We start from the raw sequence: 15,540 nt of genomic DNA, 5'->3' as shown, positions 1-15,540 counted from the left end.
GTGCAAGGACTTCTGTGTATTTGCCTAGCAATTCCTCTGGCACAGCATGAAACAAATGGCGTGAAACACCTCCCTGGCTATTTGCAAGGCCACTTAGCTTTAAAATACAGCTCAGAGCAGCACCACCGATCTTAAATTAACTTTCCTGGTGGGGGAAGAGTCTTGAATTGATCCTTATCTACTTCACTGGGTCTTGTGCTGACAGTCAGGTTTGCTGTTCTCACCACTGTTAGTGTTCTGCTCTTTATTGGGTGTACTGTGAACAAACCACCAGTCCAGACCCTTCTGATATGGCTGTTGTGATTTGCCTTATCTTTATTTGCTCCTCAAGCCACTTTGGTAAAGCTGAAGAAACCATGTCCTGCAAAAACTTTGAACTCTGGATGAGCAACTAGAAAATATCTTTATTATCAGGGATGGAGAGCTTAGGCTGCAGCTGGGATCCAGCTGAAGGGCATGCAGACTGCAGGGATCTGCACAGGAAGTGGCTGGGAGAGTCACTGGCATTGTGGCTATTAGAGAATTATTAGACATGTGTTAAACGTAGGCTTAGCTTCACTAATGAATCGCCTTACTGAGGTTACAGAGAATTTTGGTTATGGGAGGCTGTGAGGGCACAGAAGGAAAGGAAATATCATCTCATACTTGGAGCTGATACAGTGATTCCTGCATGGGATAATGGAAGTACTCCTGTGCATGATTACAATAAAAATGTTTATGTGCATTTCTCCAGTTATTACAGATTAATGAGCTATGGAAGGGAGAGGATACTGCAAAGGGCTAATTCAGATTTCTGCACAGTTGTACTTTGTGGCCATGGTCAGTAAGATTAAGATGTAAAACGTTAAGTGAACTTAACATTTTACAAAGTAATAGGTTGAGTTTGCAGGCTGGGCACACTCAGTGTAAGCATCTGAGTAGCCCTTCTTACTCAGTGTGATCACTGATGTGCTTTAAGTTAAGCGTGCATAGAAATGTTGCAGGACCAGTACACATAACACAAATAACTTTTCCCTCCAATATTCTTCCTTAGGTAAATAACTAAAAAAGAAATGCACAAACCAAAACTTCAGATTCTGTGGGTGCAAAGGCCATGTCTGTATCTGTGCCCTGAATGATGCAAAATGCAGTGACAGTCCTTAACACACAGATATGAGTGACAAAAAACTAATATGCAAATAGAGCTATGCATGATGTTTCCTAAATTTGTGTGTAAAACTCATTTTAGATTCCAACACATGTACAAGCTATAATCTATATAATTTCTCTCAACACACACTTAAGAGCTCATCAGTGATGGAAGAAATAATCTTAATAAATGCCTTTTTCATTGCTCAAAAACTGGGAGGGAGCAGCAGTATTTGGGTTGCCGGGAGGCAGTGGTCAGGCTCCGGGCTGGGTTTCGGGGTGTGGGTGGCAGGGAAGGGGGGGGCGGCTCGGGGTGGGGGAAGCCCTGGTCCCTCGGTGGGAATTACTCAGATCCCCGTCCCTTTCCCAGCCCCGCCGCGGCAACATTTATTGCAAAAGCAGGAAATTGCTTATTACTAAACTAGCTGGCAAGGGAGCAGAGCCGATGCTGTTCCTCACAGGCACAGCACTTGCTTAGCTGCTGCTTTCCCTGCCTCTCCTTGTTCCGCTCTTTCTTCTTCTTCTTTCCCCTCTTTCTCTCCTCTCTCCCTCCCTCTCTCTTCTTTTTTTCATTTTGGCTTCTATTCAAATGTGGGTCAGGGGTGAGCGGCTCCCAACGTCACAAGCTTGCAAGATGGCGCTGGGAGGAAGGCTGTGAGATGAGGAACAAGCTGGTATAAACCGAGAGGACAGGAGAGGGAGAGGAGGAGAGGGGAAAGGGAAGAAAAGCTGCTGCTCCAGATGCAATAAGAAGGTAACGCGGCGCGGGGCGCGGGCGGGGGCGCGGGTCCCGCGGGGCGGTCGGGCGCTGCCGGGCTCCGCGGTGCAGCCCAGCCCCGCTCCCCCGCTCTTTATTTGCAGCCCCGGTGATTTGCCCATCTGCACGGGTCCGCTCGGGAGAGTCGCCGGGGTGGCGGGGGTGTCCCCTTGTTCCCTGCCCTGCATCAACCGTGCCCGGCACCGGCGGTACTTCCATTGAAAAACCCCGAGATGGTTTCCCTGCTCTTGCCCCCCTCTCTCCGTGCCCCGGGCCCCCTCCCCTCGCTCTCCGGGCGCGCTGCCCCGTTGCTTCGGGGGCCGGGGCGTGCATCGGTGTGCCGGCCACCGTGCCTGTCTGGAGCTTGCAAATGTTGGTTATTTGGTTGAAGCGGCTGGAAACTTTCCCCTCCTCCCGTGCCATTTGTGTGTGTGCGCACGGGTGTGCGCTGCCCCTTCCCCGGCAGCAGTGGGGTCGGGGCGGGGGGCCGCAGCTGCTGCCCGCCGGGGCCGGCCGGCGTGGGGCTGACCGGCGGGGCGCGCAGGCAGCCCCGGAGCAGCCGCCTGCTCACCATCCCCACTCCTCCCTTCAAGTGAGCCGTATTTTATTTTATTTTATTTTATTTTTTCCCCGAAAGGAGGGAGCGGAGCCCCGGGGTGCCGGGAGGCGTGTTTGTGCCGGGGATCTGGCCGCATTGTGGAGGAGAGGGCAGGAAAGGGGCTCCCGGGACTTGCATCGCCTCCTTCCCGCCCTCCGCGGTCCATGCGCCGGGCTGCGAGGCGACGAGCCAGGCCGGCATCCCCCAACCCCAGCGCCGGCCCCAGCCCCACCGAGCACCCCCTGCCCTACCGGGACCGCGGTGAACTTTTGCCCTGGCTCCCCCCTTCCCCGCCGCCCCCCTCGGCCGCTCGGTATCGCGGAGAGAAGGACCCGCCGGCCCCGCTCGCTCTGCCCGTCGCTACGGGTCTCTGGCTTTTGTTACGGCCCCATCTCGGACGCAATGGACGGAGCAGGATCGCGCACCCTCCCGCAGCCAGGGGCTCCCCGGACCCTGCCCGCCGGCTTTGTGCCCCGCAGGAAATGCACGTTCCCCGGCCGCGCTAGACAGCGTAGAGCTGTCCTCCCGGTTAAAAAAAAAAAAAAAAAAAAAAAAAAAAAAAAAAAGGAAAGAAATTGTACGTCCAGGCTGGCAATATTATTGCCGAGGCGCTCGACATCGCAATTGAGGGAACCGAGGGGGCTGGTTGCTGCCCGCGGCTGCCCGGTCCCGGGAGCACGGCGCCGCGGAGCCGGACCGGGCTCTGCATCCCCCGGCGCGCCGGTGCCGGTGCCAGCTCGGCGGCGGGGGCAGCCGGGCTTTTTGTGTTTTTCTGGTTGCATTTAAAAGCAAAGCGAAGCCGGCGGGGGGAGTGGGGGCGGGGGAGGCTGCGTGCCGGCCCCCTGCGCGGTGCGCGGCCCGGGGAGCCCCGCGGTGCCCGCAGCGCCCAGCCCGCGCCCGGCCCCGTTGGTACGGGGCGAGAGCCGGCGGGGAAGTCAATTATTGACTTCTGCTTGGCCGGGTCCCAGGTGGAAGTGGGCACGGCGGCGGCGGGCGGCTCTCGGCGCGCCCCCCGTTATCGGGGCCGCCAGCCGCGCTCCTCCCCGGGGCTCCGCGGCCGCCGGACACCGTGCCCGGCCCCACCGCCGCCCGGGGAACGCGTATTACACACGGAGTCTGGGCGTTCGAATCTTTCTGCTGCGAAACCCGCAACCTTTGAGAACTCGGGTGGCCTGGGCGCTTCCAGAGACGGGTAACTTGGCGTTAGAATGTGCTAGTGGGGCGGGGGTATACACACCTTTACACAGAATTAATGAATTATATATGGAACCCAGTGTTGTAGCAGACGGTTACTGCAATCACTCAGGTTATTACTTAGTTGCCAGAATAAATCTGAGAGAGCTGCCAGAAACCAGTTAAGTGCATCAGAATTACATTCTGCTAATGAACTGTCCTTTGACCAAAACTGGTTTAAATTTGTTGCGGAATGCTGTTTATATTTGAATAGCTCCCATGTTTTTCCAGAAATTAACGGGAAAACAATATGCAATAGTCACTTTCATTGGAAAATGTCTGAACTATGAGCAGATGTTTGCTGTGCTTGATAAATACAGTGTATAAACAACTAATATTTCAAGATCACTTATTGCTATTTTTTATTACTCAGAATTATTGTATATACTACAGCAGCTCTGGAGAGAAAGCTGTAAATGACTCCTTAAGATTTCACAGCAAATCTACATGAGGAAAATGACATATGGAAAGAAAATTGACTTATTTCCACAACTGCAAATGGCCTCCTTTTTGCGCCTTTTCATTAGCAATCTAATCCTAAAAGCATTAAGAGCAATTATTTGCAGTGGTGCCTGACATTCGAGGTCTAATTATTTAAATCAGTTTAACTTTTGATGGTTGACCCATTAGGTCAAATCTGTGTACCCTTTGTTATATTTATTTAAAAAAAAAAAAAAAAGAGGAGGGGAGGGGGATCTTCAAACTTGACACCTGCTACTGACATATCATTTTAGCTCTGGTGGAGATCAGCATTAAGAATAAGCAACCTCTTACATTTGTTACTTTCCATTCTAACACGGGTAAGGACACCCTGTGTAAGTGCCTTGTTCTTTGACATCTAAAATCCATTGCCTAATCACGACAGACTTGTGTGGCCGCAGGAGCCTAAGCAGGAGGAATGGGAGAGTATGAGGATATGGCAGGGTTTCCTTATGTCATGCTTCCTAATCTACGTGAAATGCAGATGAGACACACACATAAAAGGGATGATTTTTCAGTATTTGAGGGGACAAGCTTCTTCTAAGGAGGGGACAAGCTTCTTCTGGGAGAGCTCTAAATCTTTAATGCATAAGGAAATAGCTCACCTTAGTATTCACATTTCTGGGTGGAATGACTTAAGGATGTGTAGATAGTAATAAGTATTGCAAGATGCTTGAAGCACTTGGTATCACGTGATGTACTGTAGTGTCAGTGCTGAATTGTTTGGCAGAAGCCGATGTGTGACAAGGGATGGGGGGAGAGAGGAGAGAAAGAGAAGGTGAGAGGCCTTGTTCCAGAAGGGTACATGTTCAATTTATTCTGATTAGTTGTTTAAAATAACTAGAAAACAAGATAATGCTAAGCAGTTTGGCTGTGTAATGGATTTAAACTCTCTAAAACAGCCACCACAGACCAAAACTGGTGATCGCAGCATGAAATTTGAAGTTGTGAACAGCAGATCTTGAAATGAGAGTTGTCGTTTTCTAGCATCTTTACAGCCCATAGTAATTAAGAGCTGCCAAACATAAAGCGTATGTTGTGCATTCCTCTGACCTTGCAGCAAATAGTACGTGGCTATTCTTTGAGCCCCTGCTGCCTTTTTTGATGATAGATGTAGGGAAATGGGATGATGTTTGAAAACCGAGGTGCATTTGCCTTCCTATCAGAACTGTTTGTGCTGACTGCAGCATTTAACCCTGTCATCCAGTCTGATGAACATATCACAGCTTGACAGCCAGAGCTATTGGTAGGAAGAGGTTGCCATGTTTTCTCTACAGAAAACCAGGTTTCCCATACCCTAACCAAATCTGACTGATAAAGTGCAGGAACAAAACTGCAGCTTCTGCCAACAGCCAGGGAAGAACATTGCCACAAAGTGACATTTCAGTGCTGCAGCAAATGTGGTGTTGGAGTGGAAGAGAGCAGAATCACATTTGTGCCATAGCCATTATACTGGCTGCATTGTGACAGGCGAAGCTCAATGGGAAGGGCCCATTTCAGCATCAGCAGACATGCCTTCCCTGCTGGGCTTGGAGAAAAATTAACAGGGCTCAGCTGTGGCATTGCAACAACAGAGTGTCAACCCAACCATAAGCAGGAGAATATATTTAAAAAAAAAAATAAAGATGACTTCTTTGGTTTGGTGTGTATTGAACACCAGTGACTGAGCCATTAGGCCTTCTTACATTGGTTTTTGTCTTGCTGTACTATCGGGAGCAAGGACAATTCTCTGCAATAGGGATTTCACTCTGCTGTGCAGTACCTCATTGGCAAAGAAACTGCATTGGTTTGTTCAGGTCTCTTGCAATCAGCAGTGACAGTGTGCTTACTTCTCTCAAAAGCAGCAGAACAATGTTAAAAAGATGTTCCTGAGAGTTGTATTTTCTTGTTCAGTTACCATCTCCAGGTTCCAGCTGGTTTTAAGCTGGGTTTCTTTCCTTGAAGCATACGTGTATTGTGCTAGCTGTCCAAACTTGTAAGTTACTCACCCTTGTTTGTAATTCCTGGAAAGAAAATTCACCCTCCAGTGCTGGCTCCCACAAAACAAGGAAGAAATGAAACAGTGAGGTCAATCCTGAATTTTAAGCTGATACAAAATGAGTTGTTACAATAGCTGTAAAGGATGAGGCTACAACACAGCAATAGCTGTACCTGCCGTAAGTGACAGGTGGGAGAAATTCTGTTCTTTTTCATCTGTGTTTGGATGATGGCCCAGTGCTGGCCACAAACTGCAATCCAGGATTAATCCTCACATAGTGTTTTCTTTCTATGTATCAGATTTCTCATTTTGTTAATAAGCACAGCCTAGCATGCACTTCAAGTCAGCTGTTCTGGAGTGGAAGCAACAGGGTTTTGCTTTATTGAAATGATGGCTCTCATGCTTTCCTAGAGCCCGTATTGTTTGACCAGGGTAGGGCAGACTGTGATCCTTGTAATCACAAATCCTAAACAGGGATTCCAGTTACTGATTTTACTTAATGGAAAGGGGTGGGGAATGGAGTTTATCCAGGATTACATATGTATTATATCACATTTTTGGATGTGCACCCTGTGGATTTGAAGGGGCTAAAGAGTGATCTTTTCAACTAAAAACCTCAAGCGGGCATTTGGAAATGGACCAATTGTAGGAAGCTTCCTTCACTTGTTCTCTTTAATGTAGAAAAGACAAACTGAGCAGTCCTGCAGAAACTGTCAGAAGATATGCACTGACAGCTAAGCTGGGAGAAGAAGGGTCTGAGTCTTCAACTGGCAGTAAGAAGAGTTTAAAGTGCAGGGATTGGTTTCCTGCTCAAAACAGTCACCAGGGATCCCTCACAATAAAAGCATCCCTGAAAACACGGCAAACTTCTTGCTTTCACTGCTAGGTGTGCTGAGAGATCTGTGCAGGAGTTAGGAACATCCCCTCTTGTTCCAGCTTTAGATACTGGATGGAAAAATGTGTCTGTGTTGTCCTCACCCAGGTTCTGGATGGGAGGAAGGAAACATTTCATGTCAGTGCGCTGGCCTGAGGCATTTGCTGTCCTTCAGTCCCCTGGGTAAAGGAAGAGGGGATGGCTTTCCGTAATATATCAGTTTGCCCTATCCAGTCCCTTCCCCCACTGAACCAAACACTGTGCCAGATAAAATTGTCTTCACATCAGTCCTTTGCCATGAGTGTAAAAAGAGATACACGATGGAGTGGCTGGGGAGAGGCCTCATGGTAAACAACCTGACTGCTCTTCATGCTGGGCTAGTCCCATTCATCCCTGGACCCGTTGAAGATGACAGGGGTGTACAGCAGATTCCTTCCCCTAAATGTGTGCTCATTTCCTGTTGTATAAAGAGCCATTCAGTGAGGGGATTCAGTTTTCTTGGAGTCACATAAAGACACTGCCATGTAGTGGCAGTAGACACTGCCATGCACTTACTGCATTTCCATCTGCTGTCAAAATGCCACCAGCCAGTTTGACAGTTTGGAAATCTTTTCTCTTGTTTGATAAAGAACAGAATAGAGTAATTTGCATTGCCAGTTTTAACTGAGAATTGAAATCAGCCAACAAGAAACCTTATTTTAAAGCTTGTTTGTCTATGTGGTAGTTACTCTCCAGTAGAAAGACTGGATCTTGCTGGTCTGTACCTATTAAAACATGTTGATGTGCAACTAAGATAACTTTAAAGTAAATTTTATGTTAAGCAGGGGTTAACACATTCAGGCTATGATTCAACATGCAAATCATAAACAAAATTAATTTACTATGTTATTGTTTCTGAGAAGTGACTCAATAAACTTCTTATGTAGCATTAAATTCAATGAAATGGTAAACCTGAAGATTTTAAGTGTTAAATAAAAATACTTGTAAAATATACTTTCTTATCAAAATGCTTTCTGATGACCTCCTGAGGTCGCTTCCTGTATCACTTATTCTGTGATTTTTATTCAGCTCAAATTTAAATGCAAAGCAAAGAAAGTGTTCTTTGAGCAAAAGTGAATGGATTATTTTCTATTTTTGTGGCTCTTTTCTGAGTTTGGAACTAGCAGATAGTAGTTTCTAACATCTAGTTTTCATTTGGAGGGAAGTCAGCTTTCCTGCCCTTCTGCCCCTCCTCAAATCTCAGTTGCTTTCTGCAGTCTGAAAGAAGTGGTTATTGAACTAAACTGAAAAAACAGCCTCTCTGTCCCTTTGCAAGAGGCTCCTGGTGCGAAGCGTTAGTGAACTGCCCAGAGTGGATGGAGCAGTTAAGTAGTGGCTTTTTCTGTGGAGGGACAAATTGTCCTCAAAACTTCACTAGGAAAGACATATAACTGAAGAATGCTTTTTTAAAACAAGACCTGTTTAAAAGAAGGTTGGAAATTATGACAGTGTATAATGAGACTTAAACTTGTGCTGTTTTTATTTAATGTTGTTTCCCCTATCCCTGGAAGGGTGAGGTGCTTTGTTATTCCTAGTTTCTGTTTATCCTTATAAAGTTTCCAGAACTGTCCTCATGTGGAACTTTTTGCATCAAACTCCTCAAGTCCTTGAAAAAAGCCCTTTGTTCTTTTCTAGGCAGCTTAAGTTCTTTGATAATTTGATATTAATGACATGATTATGCACAGTCTTCAAAGAAAAACATGGATGTCCTTCTAGGCAGGGAAAATATCTACCAAAGTTGTAGATGGCAAAGAATCCATTAAAAATTATAAATTTGTGTGCACAGCTATAAAGTGTACATAGCCAGAACCATAGTAACCAGAATGCTCAATAAAGGGAATTTTGGCATGAGAGTGAGAGTTGTCTTGAAATTCTTCAGATGTCAGGAGACTGATGTTTGGCTGAGTGTTTTTAAAGTCATACTTTACCATGACTTTTTTTTCAAGTCCTAGTAAAGTATGACTTGAAAAGTTTTACCCAGAAAGATTGGTTATTAGCATTTCCTTTTCTTGATTGATACAGTGGTTGAATATTTGCCCGCATTTAATTCTTTAGTGTGAGCTTGTGGTCCAAGGAACTCTGCTTCCATCCCTGATTTAAACTTTCCAGGTTATGGTCATGAAGGAAGTTAAGCAAGTTCAGTTTTCTTCATCTTTAAAGTATGGGGAATATGATGTCCTTGGTTTGTTTTGTGTATTTATCTTATAAATGCTCATCATATTTAAAAGTTTGCATAATGGGATCCTGACCTTAGCAACACTCTGTAAATGCTGTCATTGTACACATAATTCTAATAAAGCTTCAAAATGGTAAAGTTGCCAAAGGACTAATGCTTTAGGATTATGCAAAACCCGTGGTGGGGGAGGGAGGCTAGAGAAGTCTCTAGTCCTTCAGAAATGCTACATTTCTTAGTCTCCACTGTACCTTATCAAACAAGGCTTTCAAAATTGTAATGAAAATTGAAACACGCCAGCTATAAAAATAACTCCCTTTTTGCTACAGGACTGAAAGTATTAATGAGACTATATTCCCCAGCAGTGAGCACTGGGAGTTTTTAGAAGGTCTGTTCTGCACTGTCAGTCTCTTCCTGAAAATAAGTAAATGCCTCCAAATAATTCCCTTCAGGATGCACCAAGCAGCAGCTTGTATTTTCGTGTCTTCCCTCCGCAGGTTGCATGGTGCAATGCCAGCGCACGGCGTGACGCAACAGTCTTGGAAATTCTTGGAAAAGCACTTCCGTTTGCTCTAGGTAGAAATTGTGTTGGCAGCAAAACTGACTCTGCTGTTTACAAGCTGGCTGCATTCTTAAATGAACTCCAAGAAAAGCAGTTTAATGTATGCGGTTCTGCATATCCATCCAAATGCAGAGGTGTTTGAGACTGTTGGCCTGTTATTATGGGTGGTGCCTTGGAGAAGGAATGTCTTGAGTATTTGCCCAAGTGTGGACCTCTTTTTAGCAGCTGTAGTCAGCTGGTTTATTCCAGTCAGGCTGGGTCTCCCAGTTTCTGGTTGCTGCTTGTAAAGTGATGGGTTTAATTGTTGTATTGATATTCCTCAGTTCCTGAGTGAGGGAAAAAGTGACCTGAGTGCAGAGAGAGGACCATCAGCATCATTCTGACAATCTCTGTTTTGGTGGCTAAAACAGAACTGAGTATTGAAGTACAGAATTTGTTTGCCATGGATAGGTTGTTTGAATCTGGAAAAATAATTTCATTTGTCTGTACCGCTTCACGTCTGCCTGTGTTAAGCCATGGTATTTTGAAGATGGGCTGAATTTCCACTAGCACTTAATGAACAGAAAATAACAATAGTAACTGCTCTTTTCTAATATTTCACCCTGTGAGTTGTACGAAAGGATTTCAAGCTGAATGCCGTACTAATAATTCAGAGTCTTGCAAGTGAAACCAAATGCAGAGAAAACTAGTACTTTTGACAGAGCTGTAGTACTTGAAATCATGCATGGAGGTGTAACTAACCATAGAGGACAGTCATGGAAGGAAAATATATTTTAAAGGTCCTGCTGAAACACCAATCATTGGAGTATGGAATTAAAATATTTGCCTATCCAGAAAAGACATCCTTTCAACTCAAAGATCTCACAATGCTTTCATAATTAGTAATCTGTGACTTACAGTTGTGTCTCTGGCATATTCATGTAACCTTTTTTGAGATGTTTATATGGCTTTCTGAAAGCTGCAGAAGAGTTCTTCCTTAACGGAACAGAAGCCATAGCCATAGCCCAGCAAACCAGCTTCCACTCCCATTAGAGGCAAACAACTGATTAAGCACCTCAGTTTCTCTGTTTCACTTGTAATAAATAAAACCTCCTTCTCCTTTCCAAATTTTGAGAGCTCATATAAAGTGGGACCTCTGCTACATGACACCAACTGTTCCATTTCAAAAGACTTATCAGTTTTCTACCTAATGCCCAGAGCATCTAATACCATATGCCAGAGGCTTGGGATGTTCCCTATCCTTTAACTGGTTGGACAAGAAAGGGGGAAAGGAGTCCAAGTGAGTTCAAGCAAGTTTCCATGTGCATCTGCACTGCCATTATTCAGAACATTTGCCTATTTGTGCTCGCTTCCTCTGTGGTTACACATGGACTCCTGCTACCTCTGTGTTTATCTAAAGCAGCTTGGGTTGTACCCTCACCAAAAACTGAAAAACCCAAAGCACCCTCCCTAAAACTTCCTGGAGCAAAAGTAAAGCACATCCCCTTTTGAGGCAGAGGAGAAGTCACTGCATTTCAATGGCTTTGACCATCAAAAGTGGTGAGTGGGAGGGTATCTGACAGCATTAATGCTGTGGATTGACTGGCTGGGGTCACATTTTTGTAAGTGAGAAGGTAGCAGCTGTCCTTTGAGGCATGCAGGATGCAGCATTTCAGAGGAACTTGCAATTTTTTTTCCCATAAGAACTGCTCCATGCTGTGCCAGGCTGCTGTTCCCTGCCTGCCTCCTCTGTGTCGTGGCAGGGGGAAGGGGCTGGGTGGCCATCAGGAATGCTTCTGATGGCACAGAGGAAACAAGTCTGCCTCTGCTAAACTTACACATTGCTGGAGACTAACCAGTCAAGTTCGTTGCTTTAATTTTAACTTCAGGGAAGAAAGGATGGCAGCATCTCTACTCAAGTCCATGTAATGCCAGAGTGTGGGATTTCTGTAATTCAGTGCCTGTTGTACTGTATTTTAAGAAAAAGCTTGAAATTAGAGAAGTGGAAAGATAATATGAACATGGTGGGTTTGTAACAAAATAAAAATATAAACAGTGCAAACTGGTTGTTGGTCTGATCACAGTCTTCAGGGGAAAATGTCTTTAATAGATGTCATTGTAAGGCTAACGCTGCACTTGGCACCAAAAATTAGATTTAATGCTATAAGTGGAGATAAAGCCCATTGCAGCTGACAATATACTTCCAGACCATGTCCCCAGCTAAAGAGCTTGCAGTGCAAGGCCCAAATAGGTGCTGTATAGATAACTGGCTGGGGGGGTCAGATTCTGCAAATGCTTACTCAGGCACTTTGCTTGAACTCGGTGTGACTGCTGGAGTAAGAGCTTGCACAATCGAGCCCTAGGAGTGGGGCTGGAGCCTTAAAGCTGTTGGGTAAAACAGAACTGCTTGGGGGGTTTATTTATTTTCCAGCTGCCTGGTGAGGCAGGCTCTAAGTAGAAGCCCACTTCCGACCCTGACTTGCATGCCTGTTTATTTGCTGTAATCACCTGTAACCTAAAATTGCAAAACTCCTGTGGATACACTAATGATGCCTTTGTAAAGTTCTCCTAGCAAAAATTCAACTGGATTTTAAAAGCACATGCTTCTTTCAAAACACTTAGCTGTAAAGTTCAGTCCCGCCAGCCTGGTGGGCTGAGAACATTTTGGAAAAGGTCAGAGGGCCACATTGAATGCTATGGGTCCAATTTCCCTGGATGATTTGTTGCCTGCACTCTTTGAAGGGAGTGCAGCACCTGCAAATCCCCTTCTGGGGATTCCCTTAAAATGTGGGGAAGCCTCCAACAGGTGTGTGGAGCTGGCATGGCCTTGGCCCAAGGTGGGAGTGGTGTGGCTGGGACACGTCTGAACCTGCACTTGGGCTGGAGCAGGGAATCAAAGAGGCTGTAAGTGGTGGCTGCTCTCAGCTCCTCTCATTCCCCTGAGCACAGGGAAGGGATGCTAACCTTCACCAGCCAGAATTCAGAAGCTGTGCTCCGTGGTTCTGCAGCCTGCTTGGAAGTAGCAGTGGGCAAGGGAGTTGCAGCTGCTCGTCCCCCCCTCTGAGAGGCAGCGGGTTGGCTGCCAGGGCAGATGCTGACTAATTGTATCAGGAAAGAAGTGGGAGGCGATATAGCTGATTCAGATCCCTGCTTTAAAAACCCAGAGCCTGGCTGAGTGAATGCCTGATTAATGTATTTTCTTCTCAGATTCATTTGCTTTGAGGTCACAGTTCAGAGGCTCAAGAGAAAACAGGCAAGACATTACGAGCCTCGCTGGATGTGTCACACACTTGCTGCCTAAGTGCTCTCCATGTAAAAGGCTCTGACACAGGGAAGTCCCAGATACACTGCGGTGTCAGAGAAGGCACTGGCTGGCAAGTCTGCTTGGGTAGGGGTTTGAATCTTTATTTTTCTTTGGAGGCAGTTGCCTGTATGGTATTAAGAAGTTATTCCTTCTGATGGGTCATTGGATCTTCTTCGTCATTGGATCTTTCTGGCTTATTTTAAACTTAAGGTTAACAAGGCATTTCTTTTGCTTCCATCGAAAAGAGTGTAAGCACTTCATCTGAGTAGGAAAGAGAAGCCTGCTTATTCATAGTAAGTCAGTCTCTACAGTGAATAACTGAACAAAAAAAGTCCAACTGGAAGAGTACATTAATGCTACTGAGGACTTTTAAATTCTGTTCATCCCCAGAAGTCAGAGAGAAAAATATGTTTTCTCTGTCCTGCTTCTTGTCAGCAGATTTGTCAGAAAGAAATCTACCTCCTTCCCAATCTAGTTTGCAGAGTGTATTTGCTCTTCAAGAACAAGTCAGCACAGTAATCCTGTTTCACGTTAACTGTTATGAAATATGGTGTTAACATTTTAGCTCTATACTGGCAGGAAATGGGATTTAAGTTTTGGGTTTTTTTTTGAGTAAAAAAGAGCTCAGGAGCAGGATTTAAAAATAAAAGATCTTACAATCCTCTCTCTGAGTCAATTTCAATAGCTTAATCTTTCAATTCATCTCATTTGCCTATTATGCAATTTGGCTTATGATTTTAACTATGATAGTCTTTAAATATAAGTTGACACTTCAGATCCCTATGCTGGCTTCAACTCCTAGTCCATAGTGTCTTCTTATTGAAACTTGTGCTTTGGTTATCTAACCTGTGGGATTCCTTTCTTCTTCCCCAGCTGTGCACATACTTCATTTTTCCAACCATTCCTACACATTTCTTGTATCACTGTAATCTCCTTGTTCCCTGGGCTGTGTTTATTCCTATCACAGGAATAAACTTATTTTCTCTGTCTCCTTCCACACAAATTTTACACCATGCTTTGGGCTGTCCTTCATAAATACAAGAATAATTTCTTCATTACTGCAGAACTTCAGAAAGCCACCAAATAGTTGCAAGTTACATCCATGCAAGTGTTGGTGTGGCATCTCTTTGTGCACAGACTCTCTTTAGAACAGGATCTGTCTTTCAGAACTCTCTGCAAATGCTCTTCCTTATTATAATACTTCAAGGTCACTTGCCACAAATTTTTTTTTCCTGACTTGTATGAAACTGAAATCCCAGTAAATGAAGTATCACTGCAGATGCATAGGAACAGGAAAAATGAAGAACTTCCACTGTTAATTGCAGGAAAATCTGGCTGTTCTCTTGACAATGGCCTTCAGCTTCCCTTAGTATACTTTTTAATATTAGATTAATTCTTCTGGAGCAGAAGAGTCATATGACAGAGTTTTAAGGAATAATTCAAAAGAGACAGACTTCAATGTATTACTACTTTGTCTTGCCAAATACCAGTGGTTAGATTGAAGCCCCTGATTGTACAATTCCCACTTACTCTTGACATCAAACCTCCAGCCTATGTCAAAGTCTTGCTTTCTAGAACTGCATGTCCTTACATCTAGGGGAAACTTGTGACTGATGGAAGGTTTGATATCAAATGCTCTCAAATCCCACTGAAATCAGTAAGCTGAGGGAGCTGATTGCTAAGATCAGGCCCAAGATCAAAAATGCAATTCAGAGATCATATCCCTCCTGCAGCTGGGTCAGAGAGCCTTGGAGAGATACAGTAGTTTCCTTCCCTAACAGGGACAGTTCTGGGCCCTCTCATTAAATTGTTCATTATTTGTTATACACATATGTGCATTCTTTCTCTGTTTAAAATATACATGCATAATACTAGACATGAGTGTTTCTGTGTGCAGTAGCTGTCAAGGTACACTTGACATTCAGTTACAACAGGAAAAAATGGGTTTTGGTACTTAGTGCTGAATAGCAGAGGCCAACTCATCAAGTTTTTCTGTTGCAAAAATGCTAGGTCTGAATTTCTTGAACAGTGTGTCTCTAATGCCCCAGAGACATGACAGCACATGTGGAGAACATGAAGGGGAAGACACAGGACATGAATTTTTCTACAGGTTTTAACAAAGCCAGAATCTTCCATGCCCTCTCTGCTCTGCCACACAGAACAAAAGCCCCAGGGGTTTTGTTTCTAAAGTCATTTGAGAGCTGCTAGCACAAAATGAAAGCCCCAAGGGTTTCTCCAGTCATTGAAGGGGCACCCACCACCTATAAATGTGAAAATGCAACTGAGCTGCACTTTGAAAGTGAGAGGGCAGTGGCCTGGCACAGTCACTGTGGGAGTCACTGAACTAGCAAGAGTGACACAGTGTGGAACTCCTGAACTCCTGCTTAACCAAGTAATTTGTTTAAGCAGTATGTGACTTACTGCAGGCTGCTGGC

General features: G+C 45.0%; 1 protein-coding gene across 1 annotated transcript in view; it reads left to right on the top strand.

Annotated features, from left to right (window-relative positions):
* Window positions 1-3,527: 3,527 nt before the first annotated feature.
* HIC2 (HIC ZBTB transcriptional repressor 2) overlaps window positions 3,528-15,540 on the top strand; it is a 68,925-nt gene continuing 56,912 nt past the window's right edge. The window contains exon 1 of the mRNA XM_050980406.1: window positions 3,528-3,675. The gene's annotated coding sequence lies outside the window, so the exon portion shown is untranslated. The remainder of the gene's footprint in view (window positions 3,676-15,540) is intronic.

Source organism: Serinus canaria, chromosome 15 (assembly GCF_022539315.1).
Source record: "Serinus canaria isolate serCan28SL12 chromosome 15, serCan2020, whole genome shotgun sequence".
In the NCBI taxonomy this organism is placed as follows: domain Eukaryota; kingdom Metazoa; phylum Chordata; class Aves; order Passeriformes; family Fringillidae; genus Serinus; species Serinus canaria.
This window is presented reverse-complemented; position numbering and strand designations above follow the sequence as displayed.